The sequence below is a fragment of the Tursiops truncatus genome, chromosome 10, assembly GCF_011762595.2.
Source record: "Tursiops truncatus isolate mTurTru1 chromosome 10, mTurTru1.mat.Y, whole genome shotgun sequence".
In the NCBI taxonomy this organism is placed as follows: domain Eukaryota; kingdom Metazoa; phylum Chordata; class Mammalia; order Artiodactyla; family Delphinidae; genus Tursiops; species Tursiops truncatus.
The window spans coordinates 73,136,101-73,159,078 of NC_047043.1; the positions used below are offsets into that span (position 1 = coordinate 73,136,101).

General features: G+C 47.9%; 1 protein-coding gene across 24 annotated transcripts in view; it reads right to left on the minus strand.

Annotated features, from left to right (window-relative positions):
• Window positions 1-16,743: 16,743 nt before the first annotated feature.
• FHIT (fragile histidine triad diadenosine triphosphatase) overlaps window positions 16,744-22,978 on the minus strand; it is a 1,451,419-nt gene continuing 1,445,184 nt past the window's right edge. For 23 of the 24 annotated variants that reach the window (XM_073811318.1, XM_073811317.1, XM_073811314.1 and 20 more), the window contains one exon: window positions 16,746-17,066. The gene's annotated coding sequence lies outside the window, so the exon portion shown is untranslated. Of the gene's footprint in view, window positions 17,067-22,978 lie in introns of all 24 variants that reach the window. The other variant, XM_073811313.1, reaches the window with a different exon arrangement.

The following is a 22,978-nucleotide window of genomic DNA, read 5'->3' on the forward strand; positions in this document are numbered from 1 at the left end:
GAGGCAGATGTGGGGACTGCGAGGTTGCTGTACCAGCTTTGGGGACTGGAGGCTCGCTTCGGTGCCAGGGTGAGCAGGTGAAGTATTTCACTTGTGCCCACTGGGCGTCGCATTTCACAAACATGTGTTAACTAAAAGTCTCCCCGGTTGTGCTGCACTGAGCTGCTGCCGTCAGCTGTGGCGTGTGCACACATGCATGTGTATTTGGCTGTATGTGTGAGGGAATTATACCAAGCTATTGGCTCTGTCTCCCCACATCTTTGGGACTCAGAAGACAGTATTACAACCAGCCTGTACAGAGAATTCCAGCAACTAATATAACAGCGAAACCTGTGGCAGTGGGTTCCCGAGTGCCATGTTTATCTCTACTGAGAATAGGATAGTACTTGCCTGGTTAATAGCAGGAAACGCACATATTTCTCTATGCCTTTTGGATGGTTCTTTCGTGTCACACAGAGTGACTCTGCTCTCTACTTTCCCTTTGCCCAAAGATCAGGGCAAACTGGTTAGGACTCAGGGCTGTAGGGACAATCGGAACACCAGCTCCACTTCATACAAGCTAGTAACCATGGCAGGTTGCTTCCGCATATACAGAGAGTGTCTGAAAGAGGATGCTTTCATTCTTCCAAACCCAAAAAACAATGTCAGATCTTTCAAGAACCTCCAAGATCATCTGGTCCCATTTCCACATTTTACAGGGGGAGAAATTCAGCCAAGGACAGAGGTGAGTAGGCAGATGGCCAGGAGAGAAGGGGGTGGCCATTCCAACTGTATGGGCGACTGTCAACGCAAGGTTGCCTGATCATGAAAAAAGCCTTCCCATCAGGAGCGTTTCCAGTAGATGATTAAGAGCTATGATACGGTAATCATTTGAACAACTATGGTTATTAGTCTTATTTGCAGACACAGTGTTCAGTTATGCAGAGCACTCTAGTGCAGTAGTCCCTTGGAAATTTCTCAGCCATCAGTGCAGAGAGTCTATTTTAAATGAATATATTCAGCACTTTCCTCAGACCTACTTATTATACACAGGAGACCAACCACCCATGGAAAATCAGTTCGCTACAAGGGGAGGCATGGGAGCTTTAAAACAGTCCTTATTGCATAGTAGCCAACTAATTTCTTGAAAAAAAAAAAAAACAGACTTACCTTCTTGCCTATGGGGCTGTCCAGAAGACTGTATTCAAATCTCCAAGTAAGCAGAGGTTAGTTTCTTGGCCTTGTTCTAGGGAACATCCCTACACAGAGAAATCAATAACTCACCGTCCGTGGAGCCCTCCTAATGCTCAGAAGCTGGTTTTATGTATTTATTTGCAATGTGAAGGGAAGCTGGCTTAAAATAAGCAGCTGTAACAAGACCACAACACACCACGCACATACACCCAATTCAGTAACGGCATCCTGTGGAAACGCTTCTGGAAATCTCAGAACCCAAACCACTGTGTGGGATTCCAAACAACGGTCAGAGCCACTGCTCTCACTATTGGAGCAATAAACTATGTTTACCAAAGTCTTCCTTTTTCTGGCTGAGTTGTCCCACATCTCTGCCACAGACTGTGAGCCAGCTAGCGCCTCTCTGAGGAGTCTTGAGCTAAACCTCTGCCCATTGGGAGCTTGTCAGAGTTGAGGGAGGTTTGACCATAGAAGAAACTGAACTGTGCATCCTACTTAGGACCGGGGCATTTTTTTTTTTTTTTTTCAAAACCGCTTCCATAAAAGTGGCCCAAGTGGTATTAAGGGGTGGGGGACAGGGCTAGGGCTTGACCTCTCAGGTGGATAAAACGCACTCCATTGGTGAGTATGGCTGCAATGGAAGTCCCGAAAGCAAAGTTCTGGGGTTGACTTTGTGCCCTGGAGTGAAGGGTCTTAGCTCCCTGGGCCCAGAGCCTGGAATGGTAAGCTTTCTAGCCTGTGCTCTCAGCTAACGAAAAGGCAGCGCTTCCAGAACAGAGTAATTAAGCGGAACCTTTTCTGCAGCTTCCTTTAAGCTTAGAAAGGATTCAGTTCAGTAAGAAGTCCATGAATAGGACCTCTGGAGACACCTCTGGAGTAGATCTGGATAGGCACATGGCTTGTCCTTTGGATGAGCCCGGTAGGAAGTTTTAGAACCACCTTTACCATAAAGATCACCTTTATGATCTTTTTCTATCCTCACCTTCTCCCTCTGTCAGCCTTGCTCCTTGGTCTGCCCATTGCGTTCGGGATCCTTGAGTTTCCTTAGCAAGTGAAGGATGATTGATAGGGTATCTCCCATTGCCCAGGAGTTTGTCCACTCTGTGGATATCCTACTGAGTTTGGATGCATTGATGTAGTGAAAGTCAGTCCTAGGGAAACGCAAGGGAGCACTCGTTATTCTAAGGACATTTTTTCAGTTCCAGCAAGCACTTGCTGCGTCCCGTGGAAGAAGTCCTGTGCTCAGTGTCTGAGTCCCGCTTAACGTGTGAAGGCAGCTGTGGGATAATGGATGAGAACGCTGCACTGCTGTTAGATTATCGGCTCTTCACTTACTTGTTTATCCAGTCAGCATATTCTTATTCAGAATTTCCGACGTGCCCCTTTGCTAGGTGCTGTGGATATAGCATGAATAAGAGGGTCAATTCCTTGCCCTTGTAAGCGAGGGAGACAGGGTAGGCAAATACACATGATGTTTTCTGAGTGTGATACGAGGGAGGGATGAAACAAACAAGAGGATGACGCTGGGAGTCCTGGGGAGGAACCTCAGCAGAGCGTGGGCAGAGAAGGCGTCTTGGAGGAGGCGGTATTTGAGCCGAGACCTGAACCTTGAGGGAAAACCACCTAAGACTAGAGTCAGGAAAAGAACAGTCCAGGCAGAGGAAAGAGCAAATATCAAGGTACTCGGGCAGGAGAGATCTTGATATACCTGAGGTTATAAAAATGAACATCCACGTAGTAAAGGGGGACCTTGCGGAGGATAAATGAGAGCACAGTCAGAGAGGTGGGCAGGGGCAGGGCCTAGGGGAGCTTGGAGGCCAGGGACGGGCATTCAGGATTTAGTCTGTGTGCAGTAGGGACCCTTATGCGCTTTCAAGTAGGAAATGGTGGGCTCTGGTTGACACCTTCTAGGGAGACTCTGGCTGGTGTGTGGAGAATAAATTAGAAGGAGATTAGAAGCTGGGAGAAGGGGCTGGGAGGCCGTCACCAAAGTCAGACCAGAGGGGACAGTGGTTCGGCCTCGGGCAGTGGTAGAGGAGCAAGAAGAGAGACAGAGAGATGGAGGGACAGACTCCAAGTCGGGCTGCGCTGAAGGGAGCTGATGGATTTGTGCGGGAGGGCGCCCCCCATGCCGGCGTAGGGGGTGGTATGGAATAGGTGCTCAACCCAGGTTTCATCTGCACTGAACCACCATTGAAGTTTTAGGCTCAAATTCAATCTTTGCCTCCTATGCACCTTTACACTGTAGGGGAAGAAAAATAATTTTCTCTCTATCCTTCCAGGTTGTTGGCTGAGACCCACCTATAATAAAAAGGCAGATTAACATGAGGAAAAAAAAATAGAATTACATATGTACCTATGGGAGCCCCAAAGATCTGACACTCAAAGGCAGCCGGACAATTGAGGCTGGTGTACTATCCTGAGCGAAGGAAAGGGATAGGGGTCTGGGCTTCACAGGGGGGCAGGCAGTTCACAGGAAGGTGAGAGGGGGAGATGTTTGGTAAACAAGGGTCCTCCTGGCAGGCAGGTAAGTGTCTTGAGTGAAAAAGTGATCTCTGGCAATAGCTCTCTTCCTGGTACAGGCCCCCAATCTAAATTCTTCTAGGCAGTTAAAAGGTTTTTCCTGAGTCTGCTGGGTCTTGATTGTCTTCAGCTCCACGTGCCAGAGTTACATATTTTGGGGTGACAACTTCTGCTACCCTGCAGGGCAAATCCTCTAATCTCTCTCAGCAAGGGGTGGCAGGTCTGCAAGTCCTTTGTAAGTGGCCAGCCACCCAGATACAGGGGATGGACATTTCTAGAGATGTCTGTGCCCATACACATTTGACCAGAGGCTCTTGGTGTTCACCCCCCAGGGCTTAAGTGCAGGTGACTGGGAAAACTTTGCATTTTATTTCCACTCGTAACCTGACTTTGAGCTTAACTCCCCGTGGGCCCCTCCTACAGCAGGAAAACAGATAACTCTCCTTGACCTTCCGTTATTGACTTTGGATGAATTTGTCCAGAACCTTGTCAACTCAGATGCTCCTTTTGCTGGTGGACAAGAAGCTTTGGGAACCAGGCTGCTACTACAGACCCATCTCAGGAAAGTCAAACAGCAGCCTGGGGGCTTTGGGGGCTCATTCATCACGGAGAGCATTTGGATGTGTGGCTAACTATATGCTTTATTATGGATACTAGTTTATGCTGGAAGCTGCTACCGTTGAGTGTTAGCATTTAGCTCTAGTTAATGAAGTTGAGTTGAGCATTCAGTGTATCACTGAGCTCACAATCTCTCCTCTTGGCTAGCACAAGTTGGTACGGGAAACTGAGGGGTGCTAGTGTTGGGGAGAACACATTCACACAGTGAGTTTCTTCCCTGTAACTCTGGGCTGTCACCCATGTTGCATTGTGCTTGTGCCGTGTTGATGTGAGATTATGCTCAGTGGGATAAAACCCTGGGCTGTGTTAAGAGAGAAGTATCGGATTGTTGTGATGATTTATCAGCGCAATCACAAAGAGCCCCTGTGTGGACTCCAGTGAAGCCAGCTGGAGACCTGTGGTTTCTTTCAAGACAGTCTTCATGTTTTAAGAAGAAGAAAAGGAAGCTGGCGTAAAAATGCATTCAGCGTGTCCCACTCAGCTCATCCCTTAGTTTAATCATCACTGATGACTTGCAAATACAGAGGATAAATACACTTACTTTTCACCTTTGCAATAAAGAAAATCAGCTATTTGCTCTGCTCTCATTGGTATTAAGAGGAGTTACACATGTGAATCCCTAATACATCAATGAGATGATAGACTCCTGGGGGAGCCATTTAATTTTTTACAGACTTTTTTTTTTTTTTTTTAACGTTGGGCTGAAAGAAGGAGAAAAAAAACCTCGAAGGTCCTGTATAAAGAACAACTTAGACTGACCTTGATTCTTAGGTATTCTTTCTCAGAGCCCAGCTCCAGAGACTGGGCAGCCAGGAAGGCCTGGCAGGGAAGGGGTTGAGTTGCCCCAATGGGGCCAGTCCCGAGAGTCCCACACCTGTTTTGCCGAAAACCTTAATGTTGGTTTCAAGCTTCGTAGGATTCTCTGGCAAAATAACCACCCTACACTCAGTTAAACAAGAATTTAGAGAGAGTTTATTGAATTAACAAAGATTACAGTATACTAATTAAGAATAGTATAACTAACTAAGAAAGAATAGTAAAGACAGAGGTTTATACGTCACTGAATTGGGGAAGCACCTCCACCCAGATGCAAGCAACGCTGGGAAGTCCCTTGAGCAGCAAGCTGGAGTCCCAGCTGGAGGTCCCGGCTGGTGCGTCCACCCCACAGGTGAGACTTCACTTTGCCGCTCGAAGGAGCCCAGCGTTCAGCACCAGGCCGCAGGCTAATAACAGTCAGCCTGCCTGCAAGTTTGCAGCTCTGCTTATGGTCACAAATGCCTTGGGCTTAACTCATAAGTCTTGGAATGTTCTTGATTCCTGGGGGCTGGCCAGACCCTCCGAGTGCAAGAAGTCCCATGACTTCCCCTCTGTCTTACCTAGTGGTCTACGATGTGTGCTGGCCTGGGTGTAGCTCAGCGGTTTGGCATGCAGCCGGCCTTCACATCCTTGTCCGACCCGAGGCCTAGTGCCGCCTCTGAAGCCTGAACGAGACGGCTTCACTAGCTTCCCCAGCACATACCTTCCGGAATGGCTGGTTTGATAGTTTGCCTGAGTCCTCACCCTTTACCCCCACCCAGGGCCTCAGTCCTGCTCTCTGCCCGCTAATGGGAGTTGGCACACATGCCTGCTGCATTGGGGTGTTCTACAGTCCTGTGTGGCAAGTGAGAGGCTGTCTTTCCTTACATACCTGCTAAGCATGCTAGGTGCTTGAAATGCAGAGTTTCAGTTCTCACTATGGCCTCCCTCAGGCCAGCGATCCTGGGAGCCCCAAGTCTCAGGTGAGAACAGCTGGAAAACACAGCTGACAAGGGGAAGCGACTTGAGTCAGACTGATCCCCAAGTTCAGCGTCCTCAGCCAGGCTGGCAAACCTTTTCTTTTAAGGGCACTTAGTACCTGTGTCTGGCTCTGCGGGCCACAAGTTCTTTGTCCAACTCACTTCCGTGCTTGTAGAGGGAATGTACCATTGACAATATGTAAATGACAGGTATAGTCATGTTGTGCTAAAATTTTTCTACGAAAAGATTGGTAGCCGGATTCAACCAGTGAGCCATAGTTTGCTGACTCCTGTCCCTAAATGCTTGCGCGTTTTTGCTGCTCCAGGCTTTTGGGTGCCGGTCTTAGGCTTTGGAGTCCCATAGAGCCAGGCTCACATCCAGCCTCTGCCACTTGTTTGCTTTGTTATGTCAGAGAAATCACTTAACCCCTGTGAGCTTGGTTTTCCTCATTTGTGAAAGGATAACCTAAGAGGGTAGTTGCATGAGAGTACGTGTGCGAAGCATCGGACACAGAGTTCAGCCTTGGGATGGCTGCTGACTGTGGCCTCAGACCCTTGGAGATGTTCTGCTGGTCCAGCTCCTGACTCCCAGGAGAAAGAGTCAACCTAGGCTTGTTGTCTACGGCAGCTGCGCATTCAGACCAGGCCGGGAATGTTCTGGGTCCATGGGCCAGCTTTCAATCCCGTTTCTGTCTCCAAAAGAACAATTTGGCATCAGGGAACAAAAGTCAGAAGGTTACAATGGGAATTCATGCCCCTAAGATCCCAGGGAACGTGGGGTCCAATATTAAAGCATAAAGGAGGAAAGCAAGACATTTTAAAAAATCTTTTTAGAGATGGTAAGAGGCACAAAGAGCCCCTCACTGTTTTACACTTGTAAGGAGACCCCTGCTGGGCTCCCAGTTCTAATCTGCAGTAAAAAGCCACAGGGCATCTGGTTCCATTGACTCACTTCCTTTTTGCGCCATAGCCTGTGGCAGGAAAACTCGAACCAGCGAGGCACTTTAGAACTGGCTTCAGCAGGGACTTTTCTGTCAATCAGCTGCTGATACTGGAAACATAAAGACGGCGACATGATACAATTTCTGTTTTTATTTCTTTACTTTTGATGCGGTCATCCTTGAGGAACCACAGTCATCAGCTGTGTACTCACGGCCCCCTGGGGTACAGAACCCTGGACGGTTAAGCCACAGAATTAGATTGAAGTAATGGCGTTGGTGGTGATGAGAACACAGAGGGCCTGCCTCACAGAGGCAGGGTAAGTGGGATTAGGCGATTTTATTTATGGTGTTATGCACGTTGATCTGTTTATTCCTTTGTCTGTTTTACCGATTTATTCCTTTCTCTCCTATACCTGCTTAGTAGCTGTTTAAGTGAATTTCTTAGCTCACATAATTTGAAAGTCCAAGAGTCTGTTGGCATCATGTACAGCTAGATCCAGGAAGCTCAAACCATGTCATTAGAGCTAAGTCTCTCTCTCCCTCCCTCTCTCTCTGTTTCCTCTCCTCCCTCCTTTTCTACCCGTATCTCTCACTCACTTAGTCATGAAATAGATGAAAAAAGTTGAAAGGCCCCAGTGACAGTGACATGTCACAGCTGAGGTGCAGAGTTAGGTGGAGGTGGTCCAAGAAGATGTGCTGCAGGAGGAAACATCTGAATTTGGGATTATACCCCCAAGGAGGGGAGAGATCTAAAGCAGCGTTGGTCAGCCTGTGCTCTCTGAACACCCACAGAAGAGTCTCCTGGGCTTGGCTGTCATGGTGCAGTTTCCTGGGCCTTATCGCAGACCGACAGAATGAGATTCCCAGGGGAAGGCCCTGGGTTGTGCGTTTCTTTAGCAAGTTCCCTCTGGAACGTGTGCATTCCAATTTAAAGCAATCTCAGGTGGAGCAGCTTCTCATTCTGTACAATTAAACAGTAAAAAGTAATCCGAGTCTGTACACTGAAGCTAGATCAGGAAACATAAAATGTATAGGGTGGATGCTTTGAAGAGTTTCCGGAACACTAATTCTGGAAGCCTGTTGGATCCCCCTACTCTCCAAACCTTCCTGAGTCGTGTACACAGACAGCCCTGACTTAGGGGTGAGTTCTGCTGTAGACAGACAGCCTCCCTGAGACCCTAAAAGATGGCATTCTCTTCTTCATGCAGCAGTGCAGAAAGCATGGAAATCTGGTGAAGGGCTCATCTCTAGCTGGTCTTTGCTCTGCATGACTCGCCTAGAAAAAGGCCTAGTAGGTATGAAGTGCCCAGGAAGTTTCCATGAGTTCCTTTCATCCATCATTGCAAGTTTGGAAAAGGAAAGTGCAATGTCCCTAACTCATGTGCTCCTTGATCTTCCTGTTCTGCGAGATCCTAGTGTGGGCTCTGAGAAGAGTTGCTGGGTTCACCGTTCCTGCTCTGCCCCTTCTAGGCTGAGTGACCTTGAATAAGTTATTAACATCCCTGAGCCTCAGTTTTCTCATGGGCAACACCTGTCCCACAAGGTGGTGGGTGAGGATTAAGAGAGAGAATGCATGGGAGGCGTTTAGCATGATGTCTGACATCTGATAAGTACTCAGTAAACCTCAACTACTATGATTTGATTGGCCTTATTCGTACTTGATCTGTAATATGCACAGAGAGGAGAAATAAGATTTTAATCTGAGAAAGCTATCAGCCTCCTACGTCTTTTGCAAACTAACACTGGGTCAGTAGAGCCTCAGGGAAGGGTTTGGCTTCTATTAGTTTCTCTGTTAAAATTAATTGTAGATAATTATATGGAAATGATAATGAATATTTAGTTCATTTCCATCAGAGACTCAACAGAGCATGGTAGTTAAGACCAAGACTTTTGGGCAAAACAGACATAGGTGTGAGCCGGATTCTGTCACTTACTAACTCTATGACCTCGGGCAAGTTATTGAACTTCTCCAGCCTCAATTTCCTAGTCTGTACAATGGGAAGAATAACAGGATTCATCTCACTGGGTTGCTGTGAGGATTCACTGGTTGTTGGATGTAAAGCACCTGTTTGCTCCACGGAAAGAGCTTTACCATCACCACCACCATCATGTCAAACGACTGTCAATAGGGGTGTCCGGGGTGCTCCATGTACCATATGGGAAGAGAGTTTTGCTGGGTCTGACATTTTTCTTATTTAAAATGGCCATACAGTAAGGTTTTTTTTTTGTTTTTTTGTTTTTGCAGTACGCGGGCCTCTCACTGTTGTGGCCTTTCCTGTTGCGGAGCACAGGCTCCGGACGCGCAGGCTCAGCGGCCATGGCTCACGGGCCTAGACGCTCCGCGGCATGTGGGATCTTCCCGGACCGGGGCACGAACCCGTGTCCCCTGCATCGGCAGGAGGACTCTCAACCACTGCGCCACCAGGGAAGCCCTATGCAGTAAGTTTTTAAAGCTTATTACTATCTACATTCTTTACATGACCAAAAAGGGACTCTATCAGCCAGAGAAGAGAAGCCTGGCTTAGAAGAATGGGAGGAGGGGGATGTAGTGACTTTCTCAGGTTACCTAAGACAAGAGTGTTCGAGGATCTTTGGATTTGGGGGAGGGGGAGGGGTGAGGCATGGTACCAGACCCTCTTGCCGGATTTATTCCTCTTCCTCCCCTCCCCTCCCCTTTTCTTTCCTTAAATGGAAATAGAGATTTAGAGATCTTTCCCCCCTGAAACTGGGTCATCACTTTAGATTCTGGTAAAATACAAAAGTGCCCATTTGTTTCTTCCTGCTTATTCATTCTTGCAACAAAATACCAGGAGAACAGAGGAAAGCGCTATCAAAGGCATTTCTGTTCAAAGGAAACACTCCTCAGTGATCACTATCACCTGGGAAGTTTCTTCTGCTTCTTTGACAGTGTACTCATTTTTCTTGCCCTGATTTTTGTGCCTGTTTCCCTGAGGCACCTGAACCTGAGATAGTTTCCCCCGATTCAGGATGTGCCCCGTACATAGGAAGCTGCAGAGGAGCCTCATTTTGGCCGATAGGGCTCAGCCAGGCCACTCGCAGCTGGGTCTGAGTTGCCCGCAGTGGGAGGCAGAGCTCTGCTGAGGCAGCAGACGATTTTCAGGGGTCAGCGAACAAAACATCCAAAAAACCATCCAGTCACAAGGTGAGAAGTTATTCTCTTTCCATTTCCCTCTCAGTCCTCAAGGACCAGGACTCTGTCTGCTGCTAGTGTGTTTTCACAGCTCTCTAACACTTCCTAACGTCCCTTTGTAATGAAGTGAGAAGGCAGGCCTCAGAGGCAGGGCTCTCAGCAGCTGATTGTATGCAGGTAGAATTTAATAACTTTATATTCACCCTTGTGGTTAGCTTCTATTTATGGCAAGGGATACTGGTTTTCCACTTGCTGCTGTGATTGTTAAGTTTCCTTGAACACGTGTAAGTAACAGAGAACTGAGTAAACGAAAATATATTAGGGAGATAACATAGGTATCATGTAGCTACGGCAAAAATGTTGAAGGCTAGGAAGGTTGTGAAGGAGTGAAGTTTGGGGAAATTGCGCTTGGTGCAATGACATCCCTTCCCTCTTTGGGGCTGACTTCCAACGTGGAGCCACTGTCTCCTGAAGCCAGCTGGCCCCATGCATCAGTTGGTGAGAGTCGTTAGGAATACACAAAGCCCAGCTCTCCAGAGGGAGAAAGAGGTGGTGCTGCGGAATATTGTTGTGTTGGTCTTTAGTTGTGAATGAAATAGTCCCACCAGGCTCTTTCCCTGGGATAAGAGTCAGGGCAGTGGGGAGATGGGACTTCAGAGTTTGGTTGCCTTGGGTTTGCCTCTCAGGCAGGGATGTGTCATCATAGATTCTGGATTCACACCATCTGGGTTCAAATGCAAATCCGAGATCTGGCACTTACTAACCGGGTAACCACAGGCAAGTTGCACATCCTTGTGCTGCAGTTTTCCTATCTGTAAAATGGGATAATAATGGAACTTACTGATAGGGTTGTTGTGAAGACTGAGTTAAAAATATAGAATACCCAGAAAAAAATGCCCAGAACATAATCTCATGGTAAGTGCTTAATAAATATTAAGTGCTATGATTGCTACTGTCGTCGTCATCGTCACCATCATCATCATCATCATCTCTCCTTGTTTGTAAAACCAGGCTAGTATTGCCTGCCTCAAAAGGTCAGTGGTCCATGGCTGATGCACAGGGAATGCTGAATCCCTGCCCCATCCCTTCTCCTGAAAACGTGAGACTGGTAGGCTGATAACAAACTTCCAAAGCTACAGATATATGTGGCTTTTACACCTTACTTGATTTTGAACGGTAACACGACCACAATGGGGTTTTTGAGGTAGCTGCTTCCCATACACCAAGCCACTGGGTTGCTGGATATACACAGTTCTGGGAGGTTGATGTGACTGTCACTCATTTAAAATGGTACCCATGCCTTATGATGGAGTTCTCTGACCAAGCAAGCCAAGCAGGGTCACCCATTTGTAAGAGTCCTTTTGCATAAGCACATTCCAGCTATAGCAGGAGTGAGCTCCTTTTCCCTTAAGATAGAAACAATGACAACACTGATGTCAGCAGCGAAGCCCAGTTTTAAACCCATGCTGCTCCTCTCGGTTGAAGTTAGCACCATTTTATTAAGTTGGTAGTGAGCTGTAGCTGCCCCACATTCGCTTTGTTCATCTACTATCCATCTAAACTAATCACGTAATGAGCCCGGGCAAGAAGTCTTCTGCGGTGTTAAATAACTCTAAAAACCTACTGGAGATGCTTTTGAGTAGCCTGATTGGCTTTAACTTGAAGTTCGTTACCTCTGGACTAGGATATGTTAAATGCAGGGCCTGGAAAACAAGCTGAATTCTGCACTGAGATCAAATTCTGTTTATTTGTAGGGAAAAAAAAAAAAAAATCATCCCTTTAGGCCAGCGGTTTTCAAAGTGTGGGCCCTGACCTGCCAGTAGCAGCTTTATCTGGGAATGTGTCAGGCCCCGCTCTAGACCTGCTGAATCACTGAATCAGAAACTCTGCAGGTAAAGCCTCGCAATCAGTTCTAGAAGCCCTCTCGGTGACACTGATGGAGGTTAAAGCTTGAAACCAGTGCTTTACACTGTGCCTTCAGATTATAAACTTGTTTTGTTTTCTGGCAGAGAGAAGAAAAAAAGGAAAGGATGAAAAAGGGAAAAAGAGGGGAGGGGCAGGAGAGAAAATCAGAAAGATGGGTAAATAAGACCTGAGCAGTCCGGATGGGAAGGCTGTTTACTAAAGTATGACCAGCAGCATGGGGCTCGTTTAGGATCTGGGAGTATTATTCCAGAGCCTTCCTGAGGAACAGTGCGGCAGAGGGATATGTTGACCCCCGGCCAGGGTGACTGGGCAGAATACACAGAGAGCGGCCAAACTGCTGCTATCTTGTCCAACATGTGAGAGGACAGTGGGGCGTTTCCAGGTGGAATAAGAGTACAGGAAAGCCCCAGTTGCTCTCAGGGTCCCCCAGGATGGACACACAGAGGATACTTAGTAAATGCTCTTTGACTTGACAAAGATGGAACCTTAGTAGCCTACACTGAGTGTCCCCAGCTCATACTGATCTGGAGAAAGTAGGTGGGTTTACTGGGCCTGGTCTGCGGGGAAGAGCAGGACATGGTCTTAGGGCATCCGCTGTGGCCCCTCCCCCTGACTGCTGCGAGACAGCTCGGCTCAGGGGAAGGAGCCCCAGGCTTCAGTACAGGGACACCCGTTCTTACTAGTGTGTGGCCTTAAGCCAGTCACGAACTCTCTAACCTTCAGGCTCACTCCTCCTCTGTAGAAAGAGGATCACAGTTCCTTCCAGATGTTTCTGCTCAGCATTGTCGCACCTGCACCTATACATACAATACTCGGCACACAATAGGTGTCAAATAAGTATTTTTTAAGTAAAAATAAAAAGGAAGGGGGGGGCTTCCCTGGTGGCGCAGTGGTTGAGAGTCCGCCTGCCGATGCAGGGGACATGGGTTCGTGCCCCGGTCTGGGAAGATCCCATATGCCGCGGAGCAGCTGGGTCCGTGAGCCATGGCCGCTGAGCCTGCGCGTCCGGAGCCTGTGCTCCGCAATGGGAGAGGCCACAGCAGTGAGAGGCCCGCGTACCGCAAAAAAAAAAAAAAGAAGGGAGGAAGGAAAGAAGGAAGATCGGTTGATTTTTGTGAGGCTTATATGAAATAACGCTTTGAGAATGCCTAGCATAACATTGTTGGTACAAAGATGTACTGTTAAGCGGCGTCTATCACAATGAGGAGGAAGAGAAAGAAAAATCGATTCAGAAAGAAGCCTTCTAGGTGCCTCGAATTGGGCCTGTGTCCTTGCTGAGCATCTGGCCCTGCCCCTCCCACTCTTCTCTCTGCACCTACACTTGCTCCACCTTCCAGCTTTACCTTAGGGACCACCCCACTTGGGGCGCTGAGTCCATAGCCTTCAAGTCCCATGCGTAGTAGGCGGTCAAAATGACCTTAGAACTGAAATGAACTGCAAGTGTGTGGCCAGACTTGGTGGCGGGGGGGGGGGGGGGTGGTTCCAAGTGGGACTGACACATTTTCGATCCCTGTAACTAAGGAATTACATGTCAATTATTTTAGGTTGTTTTATTTCTACGATAGGTAATCATTGACCTTTTGGTTAACACACGTCCCGCATAGTCATAGTAAGCGTTTTTAGTAATACCCTTCCCACGTGTTGTTAAGTTATGGAAATGCCATTAGCTGCCTTCATTTATATGATTAAAGGGATGCTCTCATCTTGAGAATGTTTGGATATCCCCTGCCTTCCCTTAAATACCCCTCCCCCTGCCCCTTTGAACATCAGTACAAAGGACCAACCTGCCAACTCAAGAAAGGAGAGAAACTGGAAATGGTATTTATTACATTTGCTGAAAGTCCTTGGTTATCATTTCTTCTCCAAAGAGCATAGGTTTTGGGAATCAGACTTGAGTTGATCCCAAACCCACCTACTATCAACTTCGTGACCCTGAGCAAGTTACCTAACCTTTCTGAGCCTAAATTTGCATCTATATTCTATAGGGATCTTGTTTGGATTAAATAGCCTCTGCAAGTATATCTACAATAAACACACACCAAAAGTTAGTTTCCTTCTTTCACCAGTAAGTCGTGCAAGCACACCCAACAAATATAGACCATCGGAAAAAGTAAGTTCTTGCCCAGACCTCGGTTGCAAGCTTGGACACAGAGAAGGACGGACGGGAGAGGTTTATGTTCATTCAATGAGACACACAGCTCCTTCTTACCATCTGAAAGAACTGATGGGGTCTGAGAAGTATTTTTCTATAGTTTGGGGTCAGCTGCGGTAAAGGCAATCATGGGGAAAGGTCCTTTCAAGCTCCTTGCCAAAAACAGAGTATCATTCTCTTCCACCTTTTGGATTTTTTTTTCTTTTTTTGCGGTATGCGGGCCTCTCACTGTTGCGGCCTCTCCCGTTGCGGAGCACAGGCTCTGGACGCGCAGGCTCAGCGGCCATGGCTCACAGGCCCAGCCGTTCCACGGCATGTGGGATCTTCCCGGACCGGGACACGAACCCGTGTCCCCTGCATCGGCAGGCGGACTCTCAACCACTGCACCACCAGGGAAGCCCCACCTTTTGGATTTTGATGGCAGGTGGAACAGTAAAGATAAGGAATGGGCTTAGACTTTGGAAAGTGAGTACTCAGGGGTCATCAGAAGATGCCTTCCTTTGGAATGCTGTCAACGTAGAGAGTGCCTGCCGCACTGACAAGCACAGCACTGGAAATGGACCCCATACACACACGCAGTGATCCACTGTTTACTGTAAAACGAGCAACTCTCTAGCTCTTGAGCAAAACAGCAGCAGCCTAGTGGGTGTTTGTGCCCAAGAAGAAATCAGAGAGAAAAAGAAGGCTACCGCCAGGGACACTGTTCTGACCTAAGCATTGTTCTCCATCGCCTTTTGGAGAGTCATAATCGGTTTTTCCCTATTAGTATCGGTAGGCTTTGTTAGTTCTTGAAACACCTCTTAAAAGGCACTGTAAACAGTCCCTGTTGGGTTATTGTGCCTTCCAGCTAAGCTTGGGCTCCTGGGGCTGGCTTGGAGGTCAAGCTTGAGGGCTGCCCTTCTCACCCGTGGCCTCCACAGCCTCCCAACCGTGGCAGGGTTACAGGAGGACACTGAACTGAGGAGATCCATGGGAGGACAGGCAGAAATGAGGCTCCTGTAGGGTTTTAGCTGCACAACGGAAAACAAAACTGCAAGTAGGCTTCCAGTAGGACTCAGCTAACTGTCTCATCAGTGACTGTTTATTTACTTCTTTGACCAAAAGCCAATGAGTGAAATGTGGAATTAGCCCTGAAGGCAGGGGCCAGGGCTTCTGGTGACATTTGCTATTGAAACTGAGCTGGAATCAGTCTTTGACCTGCTGGGGATAAAAAGAAATTGGTATTTTTAGGGCTCTTCTTTGGACCGTAAATCGGCAACCCTTGAGCTGGGGGGAATTACCAGTATTTGCCACCTTCCCTCACTGGCATTTTATCTTCTGAACACATCCAGTTCAGACTGCAGTGCTTTTTACTTTCAGCTAGCCTTGGGAACCGGAAGGGTCTCAAGAAGGCATTGCAAACAATGAATAATTCAGGCTTTGGCAAGGACACACAAGAAGACTGGAAACCAGATGCAGTTCAGTCACGCTCAGTCTGCTGGCATATCCCGTATCGGAAAAACAGTCAAAGCAGTGGGTTGAATGGTGGCCCCTCCGTAAAAGCTATGTCCACGTCAAACCCCTAGAATCTGTAAGTGGTATCTTGGATGTGGATTATCTGATTGGGCCCTAAATCCAATAACAAGTGTCCTTGTAAGGGATGCACAGAGGAGAGACACACAGAGAGAAAAGCAGGAGTGTGAAGCGAGAGGCCGAGATTAGGGTGAGGCTAAAGAACTCCAGGACTGCCAGTAGCCCCCAGCAGCGAGGAGAGATCCCCCCAGAGCCTCTGCAGGGGGCCCAGCCCGGCAGGATTGTGGACGTCTGGCCTCCAGAAGCGGGAGAGGACACATTTCTGTTGTTTTAAGCCACCTAGTTTGTGGTGACTTGTTACAGCAGTCACGGGAAACTAACACACCATATGCTGGAGATGGTGCTGGGGTCAGGGAGTAGCCCGTAAGCCAACAGAGATTCTCAAGGAGGCTTTTTGTGAAAAGGAGAAGTCCTGCTCTGGGCTCTTTGTAGCAGTGCGCTTGGCGTGTTTTACTTTTTCCTCTATAAACTCGAATCCCCTGTTTTATTAATCTACTAGAGGAAAGAAAGAGCCTACTTCTGTCATCCTTCCTTAAAGAAATTGACCGTTACGGGCAAGGGGCACGTTTCCTCAACCAATTTTGAGAGCTGCCCCATTCTTTTCCTTACATTCCTACCACTCCAGCAGCCCAGAACGGTGTCTAGCCAGCATATTACATGTTTATTAGTTTCCTGAAGCTAATTTTGCCATCTTAAGCTCTTTCAGATCTGCCTCTCTGCACCCAAGGCAGGAGGAGAATATAACTGAGGAAAAGGTGGACATTTCTTACTCTATTATCTTACCTACCACGAAGGAAACTCTGTAAATCTTCTCTCAGCCTTAACAAACCTTTGGTTTACAGGAAGCACAGGAGATTTGATCTATCCTCAGTCGTGCCTTTCAGAGGACCCCAAATGTCAATTTTTAAGTTAGCCAACATGCAAGCTAAATATTTTAACTATCATTTTATTTCCATCCAGGCCAAGGGACAACTTAGAAAAGGTTCTATTCTAAGTACATAGCCAACGAAGCGTGGAAGGGCCACGGGTGCCGTTGTTTTGAAGGCAGCCTGTCAGTCATTGTGATTGAAACATAACCCCAATTGCTTCCACAAGCATAATAAGATGCTTTGCAAAAGGCTGTCGAATTGTAGGATGTAATAAAGTCTGCTTAGCTTCAGTTTCAGTGCCGCAGGGTCCTAAAGCACGAGCCCCATTTCCTTATGCCTTGGGACTTGTTTGAGTTCCTTTGGTGCCTGGAAATGACAGAACATAAACCAGACATTTAGTTAGAACAAACAGCATTTTTTTTGAACCATGGCAATAAACAAAATGTAAATTTGCTTACTGCCCATCTCTTAGATTGCCATTAACACGTTACACGAAGCCATATAGATGTGGGCCGGTGGCGTGACATAGGTGGATTCCAGCCCTGCAGATGCCCGTACTCCCTGGATCTCCACCTGTTCTGTGGCTTCTGCCCACAGCCTAGGCCCCAGAGGTCAACCGCATGGTCTCTTAATCTGCTTTAAGGACGCAAGTCTTATATACAAAATGAAGCCAATTCAGACCTTGAATTAGATAAGAATAGATTCTCAAATATAGACATTATCAGAAGTACCTGGCAAGCTTGTAAGAAAAACACAGATTTCTCCAGCCTGTCCTCCACGTTCTGAATTAGCTGGTGTGGAGAGAAGGCCAAGAATCTGTGCTTGTTAACAAGCGTCCCTACGATCATAGTCTGAGGCACCCGCCGCTGGATCGGGGGAATTCTTGAGCTAGTATGTAGCAAGCAGAATCAGCTTTGCTTCAAGGCCAAGTTACCTGAAGGATTTAGGCCAGGCCTAAAACAAAGGATTTCTACTTATAAAATAGGAAAGTGGGGGAAGCCCTTTAATCTTATTTGCGGAAAAAAAAAAAGATAATTCCTAGCTCATAGAAATGTATTTCATAGCTCTGATACCCTCTCTTTACCCCAAAGGAGAAGCTGTCGGATACTTGGCTTCTGGGCCTTACTCACTGGGATTAGTAACGTGGGTGTGGTCAGGAGCTGGATTAGCCGGGGCTGACTTGCTTGGGGGACATTCCAAGGGCAGACCATTCCAGGAAAGGGAAAATTAAATAGGAGGGGGCGAAAGAGCAGAATTTTACAGGCTAGATTTCATACAATTTGGGGGAGGTTGAAAGAAAAGGCTCTTAGGAGATATTAGGGGCAGCTACCATGGGTGTGATATACGAAGAGATTTTGAGAACCACTGTGGAGAAGCACAAATGGACTTTCCTTCAGGGTTTTCCAGAGACTTCAGTGAAGATTTCATGGCTTTTCACTTACTGTTCGCTATTCATGGCTTTGAGCACAACACTGTGGACACAGACCTGGGAGGCCAAGGTGCAAAGACCCAGCTTCCTGCTCGTTCCCGTGTGTAGTTCAAGGATATGCTCAATACCTCAATACGGGCCCATTCAACCCCACTGGGTGAGGACACACGGGCACACACTTCAGCCTCTGGCTCATGCAGTGAGTTTTTACTGAGTCCAGCGCTATACTTTTTCTGTAAGTTCGTAAGAAGGCCAGAGAGCAAAGGGCAGGCAGGGCATCCCTTTGGAATTACATCTGCTCCCTTCCAGGATCCAGAACACAGAAACCAACTCACTTCTGCTTCAGCCTTCACACTTCGGTTCAGGATCCCCTCCCCGCCTCCCCGCCTCCCCAGGTCCACTGATGTCTGTAAGTGTGGCGTGGAAAGTAGGGGGTGGGTACCAGTCAATTTGCATCCTTCCAACCCCCTGCAGAAGGGGGCCTGTCTCATTCCTGTGTGATGCTGGGATCTTTCCCTGCTGTTCCCAGCACCACCCATCTTGCTTGCACACGTGCGTCATCTCCCGCTCATTCATCATTGCCCGTGTCCTTGAACGATTATTGCCTCTGAGTCAGAGGCACCTGTGCAGGCCTGAAAATGGATGTGCCCTTTCTTTTCCTCCGCCTCACCTGTCGAGGGCAGATTTATGTCCTAGGAGAAGTTTCCCTCGGTTTTATTTTTGGTCTTTTAAACACCGCGGCCCTGTGTTATTTCCTTCACCCGCCCTTCCCGACACCAGCCCTGTCATTTCTGAATCTCCCGGGTTGCCTGTGCGTCCATTCCTGAGCAGGCCTTCTGTCAGTCTGCTTCTGATGCTTCTGCAAAGCATGCCTCACACGGCCTTGGCATTCAAGCCGTCCGCCTGGCTACTTAAGGCTCTGTCTTCAGCAGTTCCTTCTCACCAACTAGCCTGGAAGCTTTTCATTGCCAGAGCACAGCGAGTGAACATGTTGGACTTTGAGACTTGGGGCGGAAGCCCAGCCTTGTCATTTACTGGCTGCGTGTGTGTGTGTGTGGGTGACGTAAGACGTGCAAGGTTGGGGCTGCGGGAAGGACTGAGTGGGTGAACACACGTAAAGCGCTCAGAGCCGTGCCTACCGCATCAGAAGGACCCACCAGTGTGAGCCTCTGCTGCTGTCCTCATCACTGCTTACTCTCTGTGTTGCACAGCAAGGCAGAGGCCACCAGGCAGCAGAGGCCCACGAGCGTCAAAGCAAGTGAAAGTCAGGCTCAGCTACAAGGCCGGAGATTCGGCCTCATTATCCAAGAGGGCACATCTGGGCAACGGACTCACCTTGCCATCTTCCGGTTGGACTACATGTACCACGTGCCCTTCATGTCCCCACTTCCCTTTGATCTCACCTTTAGGCAGTGGTGTTTGCAATGCCATGTGGGCGTATCAACAAATGTATTTACTGAAGCATGAATAAGGCTCTAAGGAGGTGCCAAGAGTTGAACAATGAGATCCTCGAGGTGCTTCCAGCCCATCTGGGGAAACCCATCACACAGGGTGAGGCAAGGCAGTAGATAATCGGGTGCCAGGTGAGCAGTCCAGAAAATGTGGGCTTTTGGGGTTCTGAGAACAGAAGCCCAGAATGTCTGAGGTTTGACTGATCCCCCTGAACACGTGCTTTTCAAGTATTTCTGTGTTCCTGAGGAACACAGTGAAGATGAGCTGGGACTGTCCCCTCCCCCTGCAAGGCCACGCTGGAGGAGGAACAGGTGGCATCACGAAGCTCAGAGCAGGGGTGGCTTTACAGAGCAGGAAATGGAGACAGAAGGGAGGCCCCGTCGCTCTGCAGGGTAGAAGAGAATTTTGGAGAGGGGAGCTTTGAATTAGGAAGGAAAATAAAACAGTCCGATGTAAGTAAGTTTTGTTTTGTTTTTTAACATCTTCATTGGAGTATAATTGCTTTACAATGGTGTGTTAGTTATTGCAGCTCTATTTACAATAGCCAGGACATGGAAGCAACCTAAGCGTCCATCATCGGATGAATGGATAAAGAAGATGTGGCACATATATACAGTGGAATATTACTCAGCCATAAAAAGAAACGAAATTGAGTTATTTGTAGTGAGGTGGATGGACCTAGAGTCTGTCATACAGAGTGAAGTAAGTCAGAAAGAGAAAAACAAATACCGTATGCTAACGCATATATATGTAAGTAAGTTTTGAGTAAGATCTGCTGTGTGGGCTGTAATCCTTTTGCCCATCTCTCCCTGAAACCTTCAGGAAAGTCTTTGGAATCGATTTGCAGTTTGTTGTCCCGCCTGAGTGAGTACAGGGTAAAAGCAGGGGGCCAGGGGATCCCAGCCGGGGTCTGAACTGAACCACGCCAATGTTTCCTTAAACATGAGGGCATCATCAGGCTTCCATCAGGCAGAGTCCTCTGTTTCCAACAGTTCCAACCACCCTCTGCGTATATTCAAGGGAACCTCTTCTTACTGTGTCAATGAAGGAGACTCTTCCCTATTAACCCTGTCCCTCCTCCATCCTAGAGGCCCAGGGGAGGAGGACCCTTCTGTCTTGAAGCTAAGAAAACAGATCACTGTCTCTCTTTCTAAAGATGAACCTGGGTGGGAGCTGACCCCAGGTAATCTACCTTGGTAGAGTGTCAGAGGAACTTTGGGGACCATAAAAACACAATCTGCCTTCCTGTTTCTTTAAAGTAGTGTCTCTCACCTACTTTGTGGTTTAGACCCCCTGGGGAGGTCTAAACAATACCAAGCCTTCACCCCAGCCCTAGAGATTCTGATCTAACCATCTGGAGCGTGGCCTGGGCTGGCAGGGAATTATTAAGTGTGAAGGTGAAGCCTCCAAGCTTGTCTCTCTCTTCATTCAATTCCAGAGTGTGCTCCCAGGAAAATGCTCCAAAGGCCCAAAGCAATTCAGTTGCTGGAGACAGGTTTCAGGAGGCTTCAGTGGCAAATATTCAACTTCTACTAAGGCTGTCTGTCCTCTGCCCTCTTAGCAGAGCCACACGTACGGGACAAGTATTGTCCATCAAAGGTAGTGCCTCTTGCCCGCAAGGATGAATAAATTAACTTGTTTTGCCTCCATCCCAAAGCTGACACAGAAATGGTTTTAAAACAGAGTAACTACACTCGCCCACAAAACAAAGCTGTGAGACCCTAACATAAAATTCCTCTGTAATAGCTCTCTCTTTTTTTTTAAAAAAAGTAATTCTTCGTTTGTAGCAGGCTCCAGATACAGGCAGACAGCCGTGGAAAGTCATTTTGCTCACAGCAAAAGCAAGGTGAGCCATTTTCTAAGGGCAGGCACCCCTGACCCCTGCTTTTCAGTTTTTTTCTTAATAAACTGGTCTCAGAAATTGGACCACAAAAGCTGCTGATGGCCATCTCTTACAGTACGTGGGTAAAAAAAGAAGCTGGGGGAGAAGAAATGGGAAGGATCAGAGAGCCACTCTGACTATGAACCGAGGCGATGCAATTATCCATCCATTTACAGCCAGGAAGGGGTTACCCTTCCCCAAGGGCAGTGGCCAGAAACCCAGTGATGTGAGGATGGACTCAAGAGAGCAGGGCAACTTCCCAGCACTTTTTCTCACTCAAAACGGTTCCTCTGTGGCTGGTTACACCTGCGGATCAATAACACAACTTCCTACTATGAGAGGGTGTTACTTAACTTCCCTTTAAACAGGGTCTGTTTCCCAATCCTCCGCATTTGTCACCTTGAGCGGGGTTCCGGGCACCATGTGGCCAGCCCCCCTCAGGAGGGGAGATGCAGACCTCTGCCCTGAGGCGGGGTCGGGGCTCACCCCGGGGCTGTCCTTTATGGAGTGGCCACAGACTCAGCATTGTCACTCTTCTCTTTGAAGGGATAAATCAAACACAAAGAATATTACTGAGCCATAAAAAGAAACGAAACTGAGTTATCTGTAGTGAGGTGGATGGACCTAGAGTCTGTCATACAGAGTGAAGTAAGTCAGAAAGAGAAAGACAAATACCGTATGCTAACACATATATATGGAATCTAAGAAAAAAAAATGTCATGAAGAACCTAGGGGCAAGACAGGAATAAAGACGCAGACCTACTAGAGAACGGACTTGAGGATATGGGGAGGGGGAAGGGTGAGCTGGGACGGAGTGAGAGAGTGGCGTGGACATATATACACTACCAAACGTAAAATAGACAGCTAGTGGGAAGCAGCCGCATAGCACAGGGAGATCAACTCGGTGCTTTGTGTCCACCTAGAGGGGTGGGATAGGGAGGGTGGGAGGGAGACACAAGAGGGAGGGGATATGGGAACGTATGTATATGTGTAGCTGATTCACTTTATTATACAGCAGAAACCAACACCCCATGATGCCAGCGCTTGTGGCTGTGAGTGACTTACGCAGCCCGGCATCCCCTCGTGTCCTGGGAAATGCAGCTACACGAGCTTTGAGGCTAGGTGTCGGGAGGGAGACGAAGCAGAGCAAACCCACCCCTAGGCAGCTCGTGCTGCTTGTGGGCATGTTCTCGTGTCCCGCTGGAAGGCAGTAAGGCTTCTGTCTTCCCTGTTTGGTCCGTGAATATTCACGTCCCTGTATCTGTGCCTCGCAAAGACCCTCCCTAAAAGGCTTCCTCGTTCTGACGGAGTTGATGAAGAACAGCCTTTATTTGTCTCTAAATCTTTAGCTGATATTACTTTTCCCCAAGACTCAGTGGAAATGAAAAAGGATTACTTCATATTTCCTTCCGTCTTCCACAAACGAAACTAATTTTGAGAAAGAAAGTCCCTACAATGTGAAACACTTTCCCTTCCTTCAAATCCTCCAAGGGGCAAAGGAAGAGCTAAGAGGCC